The following is a 5,696-nucleotide window of genomic DNA, read 5'->3' as shown; positions in this document are numbered from 1 at the left end:
GTGGGTCTCTGCTGCCAGGGTGAGGAGGAGGGTCACACCAGCCTGGGCATCCGTTAGTTGGTGCCTGGCAGGGTTTCTGCCTCGATCTCATGTAGTTCAGGCCTGCGACTCCACGCACACCTTTCAAAGGCAGCAGAGACAAGCAGCGTCTGATGCCTCCGGGGGCATGCGGTGGCAAAGCCAGTGAGCCTGCATTCATCAGGGTCGGCTCCAGTGGAAGGGGTGTGCTGTCCCATGCCTAGGGGAGCCTAGGCTCCAAGGTGGCTTCAGAGAGGTACTCAGGAGGGTGACGCTTTGGTATGAATGCATCCCATCCGAAATTCCTGCAATGAAATGTAACAGGCCGGGCCTTTGGGAGGGGAGTAGGCGGTGAGAAAGGCCTCCTCTCATGCGAATGGGATTAAGGCTCCTCTGAAAGAGGCTCCATGCAGCATTAGCAACGTCGCAGCTTCCGGCTCCTAAACTTCTCCTTCCACAGAGCACTTGAACATGGACATAATTCAGCCAAGATCTTTGCCATTTCGCAACAAGGTCGGTCTTTCCTCTAGTGTCCAGTAAGATATTCCTCACTTCTGGCTGGGTGGGGTGGCTCACGCCTGTAATCCCAGGACTTTGGGAGGCTGAGGTGGGAGGATCACTTGAGCCCAGGATTTCAGACCAGTGTGGGCAACATGACGAAACCCCAAAAGACAGAGAGAGAAGAGAAAGAGAGAAGAGAAGCAGAGACAGACAGTGGGGATTATGAATAAGGAACAGCTGCCAGGTGAGGTGGCAGGGCGGGGTAGGGCATGCCTGCAGTCCCAGCTATTTAGGAGGCTGAGGTGAAAGAATCATTTGAGCCCAGGAGGCTGAGGCTGCAGTGAGCTGAGATCTCGCCACTGCACTCCAGCCTGGGTGACAGAGCCAGACCCTGTCTCAAAGAAAAAAAAATCCTCACTTCTAAGACCCCATCAGAATAGTCTTCGCTCTCCATATTTCTACTAACTTTCTGTTCACAACCATTTAAGCGTGAGGAGAGCTGGGCTTTTCCGCAGCACCCTCTTCTGAGGACCTGCCAGAATCACCCTTAACGGTGATTCTCTGTGGTCATGAGAATCTAGGCTGCTTCTAGCATGCACCTTCCAAATCCTCCAGCCTCTACGTTACCCAGTTCCAAAGCTGCTTCCACAGTTGTAGGTATTGGTTATAGCAACAGCCTCACTGCTGGATGTGCCCTTCTGCTGCCTCCCACTTGAGGACACAGCGTTCACCTCCTCTGAAGGTCACAGCCAAGGGCACCCAGCTATGAAGCAGACTGGGGCCCTCACCAGACACGAACCTACCAGTGCCTCGATCTTGGACTTCCCAGCCTCCACGACTATGAGAAATCAGTGTTGTCCTGTATACATCCCCCAGTCTCAGGGATTGCATTGCAGCAGCGCAAACAGCCAGCAACAATGACATAGGTGCCCTTCTCAGCCAGTATGCGGGAGAGCTGGAGAAAAGCCAGCTGTGGACCTGCAGCTAAAGGAGCCAGAAAAAACGGCAAAGGGAAGAAAGAGGAGGAATCCGGGGCAGGCAGGAGACGCCGCGGGTGATGCAGGCCCCAGGCAGGAACATCTGGGTGTGGAGGTTCTAATCTTGGTACCCTCGGGCCCCGAGCACCCCAGGGTCCTGGTCCAGCACATCCACCGTGGGGGTGAGCTTGAGTGTGGGACTCCTCTCAGGAAGCACAAGGGACACCGCAGAAATCTGTTCTTTACGCTCCAACCTTCTCTCACGCTGGAGACAGCAAGGCCATTTATGGAGAGATTTGCAAACCAGTCCTAGCAAGCCCCCATCCCTTCAGGACAGGACGTCCCCATGTGTCAGAGTTGCTGGAGCAGTTCAGACAGCTCTCTGACACAGAAGAGGGATGGAGTGCCACAGCGCCCTGCAGGCACAGGGAGGTCATTAGCTTCACGTCACCTAGGTTGGGCCACAGTGCCAGGCTGTTTGGCCAAACGCCAGTCTGAACGTTGCTGTGAAGGTCATTTAATCAAAGTCATTTTAGATCAGTAGGCGCTGAGTGAAACAGATGTCCCTCTGACAATGTGGGTGGGCCTCATCCAGTCAGAGGATGGCAGGTGGGCCTCACCCAATCAAATGAAGGCAGGTGGGCCTCACCCAATCAAATGAAGGCAGGTGGGCCTCATCCAATCAAATGAAGGCAGGTGGGCCTCACCCAATCAAATGAAGGCAGGTGGGCCTCACCCAATCAAATGAAGGCAGGTGGGCCTCACCCAATCAAATGAAGGCAGGTGGGCCTCATCCAATCAGGTGAAGGTCTTAAAAGGAAAAGACTGAGTTCCCACAAGAAGGAAGGAATTCTCCCTTCAGGCTGTAGGCTGCAACAGCAGTTCCTGTGGGAATGACCAGCCTCCTGCCTGTCCTGTGAGTTTTGGAGTTGCCAACCTCTACAATAGCACAGGATATTCCTTTGAAATAAATCTCTCTATGTCTCTGCTCTCTCTCTCTCTTTTTACATATACATGCATGTGGATATAGATGAGTGTGTATAGAGATAGAAATATCTAGCTATAGAGATAGATATCTGTCTGTATCTATATAGGTACATACAGATAGATATATATAATAAATATTAAGTATATTCATATTAATATTATTTAATATTTAATGCATAATTCATAATCTTTTTATTTATATTATTCATATTTCCTATACTTAGCATATATTATTATATACTATATGTATTATTTTGTATATTTTTATTAATGTATGTGTATATGTTACTCATATTAATTTATATATTAATTTTTTTTTTTGAGATGGAGTCTCGCTCTGTCACCCAGGCTGGAGTGCAGCGGTGCAATCTTGGCTCACTGCAAACTCCACTCCCAGGTTCAAGCAATTGTCCTGCCTCAGCCTCCTGAGAAACTGGGATTACAGGCATGTGCCAGTGCACCTGGCTAATTTTTGTGTTTTTAGTACAGACAGGGTTTCACCATGTTGGCCAGGCTGGTCTTGAACTCCTGACCTCAAGTGATCCACCGGCCTTGGCCTCCCAGACTGCTGGGATTACAGACTTGAGCCACTGCCTCCGAACTTCAATTTATATATTAATATTAACAAGATCTTAAAGATGATTCTGTGGGTGTACATAACATGGTAAATACAGGCGTGTGCTTCTGAGTGAGAGCACACAAGACATGCCTTCGTCCTGGTCTTCCCTCCAGCAGCCTTGGCCGTGGCTGGAAGGAGCCACTCCAGGATCCAGGGAAGCCCTTGTTTGGCCACTGCCTGCACCCCTCACCATATGCACCTTTTACCGAGTGCCGTGGAGCACCTGCCACCTGGAGCCACGCAGACAAATCAGGAGCCGGCGCTGGCTCGGTGATTTGTGATTAGCTTTGTGGCTCAGATGCTCTTCCTGAACGATGGGCTCTCTGCCCACAAAATGAGAAAGACTTCTTTCTCGTGGCGCCATTCCTCCTGATTCTATGTCACCTCGGAGGCCCTAAATCATCCCTGCTTCCTTTGCTCTTCGAATGAGCAGACAGCAGGACGCACACGCATCCCTGAACCTGGGCACTTTATGCTGAGAGCGCCACACAGGTTATTTTTCCTCTTTATGTAATCTCCTACGGTCCTGCTGATAATTTAAAATTTTAAATTGTACTTATCAATAATAAAATATATCCCTGTCCCATGCCCTCCCCTGCCTCTCTGGATGGATAATTCTTCAGTTACCACGGGAACCCTGAACATGGAAGAAGACCTTGGACCCAGATCCTGCTCCACACCATCACTCACCCCGCGGTGAGCAGGAGAAGGGCCTTTGAGAGTGTCACCTATTCTGCCGCTGTTCCGGTGGGGGAGGGGCGCAGACCCCTTTCCTGGGGACAGGAGGCCGTGGGCATCAGCAGCAGGCAGGAGGGACCACCTCTTTCTCCCCGCCATGCAAACTGCCACACTCGCCACTGCCCAGGTCCTCCTCCGGCTGCCACTGTAAACTGAGGCAGCTACTGCTTCCCCCCAAACTGTCCCCCAGCCAGGGCTCGGCCCGCAGTGGGACCCTGCGGGCCATCTGACCGCACTCAGCTTCTCATCCGCCCGAGATGCCAGGCTCCGGAGGCACCATCCCTCACGGGGACTCCGCGATCTTGGAAAGGCCGCTGTCCTGCTTCGGGAAGGCCGGGTGGCTGCGCCCTCTGGCCGGTGAGAAGCTCAGTGCGGGCCGGGCCGCCTCCCCGCCTTCAGTAGCATTTGCCATTCCTGCATTACCTAGGACTGCAAAGGTCAAACTATGTCTGTTTGAAAGGTAGCCAAAATCTCAAGCTAAAAGATGATCATTCGGGATGCTTTTACATTCAAACATCTTAAGTGACGCTCTAGTCTCCCACTGAAATCCGTCCAGGTCTGCGGAGAGGCCCTGCAGACAGCCTAGAGCAGTGACACCCTCCAGGCCGCGTCTCCATGCGGGAGTCCATAGCCACCTTTACCAAACACAGAAGACCTCTAGCGGCTGCTGCTGCTTTGTGTGTGTGCAGCACCGGGACCCTTTGCTATTTTCCTTCATACTTTCCTTTCTTTTCTTTTCTTTTCTTTTTTCTTTTTTTTTTTTTTTTTGAGACGGAGTCTTGCTCTGTCGCCCAGGCTGGTGTGCAGTGGGGCCATCTCGGCTCACTGCAAGCTCCGCCTCCTGGGTTCGCGCCATTCTCCTGCCTCAGCCTCCAGAGTAGCTGGGATTGCAGGCGCCCGCCACCACGCCCAGCTAATTTTTTTGTATTTTTAGTAGAGACGGGGTTTCACCATGGTCTCGATCTCCTGACCTCGTGATCCGCCTGCCTCGGCCTCCCAAAGTGCTGGGATGACAGGTGTGAGCCACCGCGCCTGGCCGTGCTTTCCTTTCTTGTTTAGCCACTAACATGTATTACTTTCATAATTCAAAAAATTGTAAGTGCAAGAATTCCAAGTTACTGTGTGTCAAAGGCATGAAGCAAACCCAAAAGCTGCAACCTCTTTCCCTGCCGCAAAACCTCATTGCTGTAGTCCCCCTGAATAAAGTCTGTCTCACTGCCTAAAAAGAAAGAAAGAAAGGAAGGAAGAAAAACAAGATGGGGCAAAGTACAGAATCTGTGTTATTTCCATTTACAAAGCATCATTGTCCCAAGAGAAAACATTATTAAAATAGACTATCTTCACCATAGAAGCAGTAAAACTTGCTTTTAGGCATGAGAAATAGTTCTCATTAGGAGTGAGAGTTGGTAAAAGATAATCAGAAATGGCTCTATGTTATGCCCTCCTGGCAAGAAACAGCACCTTCTACCACAGCTGTCAATCTTCTTGTGCCAAGAGGGCTCCCATCCGTGCCAGGTCTCAGCACACAGGTCCACTCTGCATCCTAGAAAATGCAAAGAACCGGCTGGGTGCAGTGGGTCACACCTGTAATCCCAGCACTTTGGGAGGCCGAGGCAGGCGGATCATGAGATCAGGAGACTGAGACCATCCTGGCCAACATGGTGAAACCCTGTCTCTACTAAAAATACAAAAATTATTCACGTGTGGTGGCACTCGCCTGTAATCCCAGCTACTCAGGATGCTGAGGCAGGAGAATCGCTTGAACCCAGGAGGCGGAGGTTGCAGTGAGCCGAGATCACACCGCTGCACTCCAGCCTGGGCCACAGAGCGAGACTCCATCTCAAAAAAAAAAGAAA

The sequence above is a fragment of the Gorilla gorilla genome, chromosome 9, assembly GCF_029281585.2.
Source record: "Gorilla gorilla gorilla isolate KB3781 chromosome 9, NHGRI_mGorGor1-v2.1_pri, whole genome shotgun sequence".
Lineage (NCBI taxonomy): Eukaryota > Metazoa > Chordata > Mammalia > Primates > Hominidae > Gorilla > Gorilla gorilla.
Note: the sequence above shows the minus strand (reverse complement) of the source record.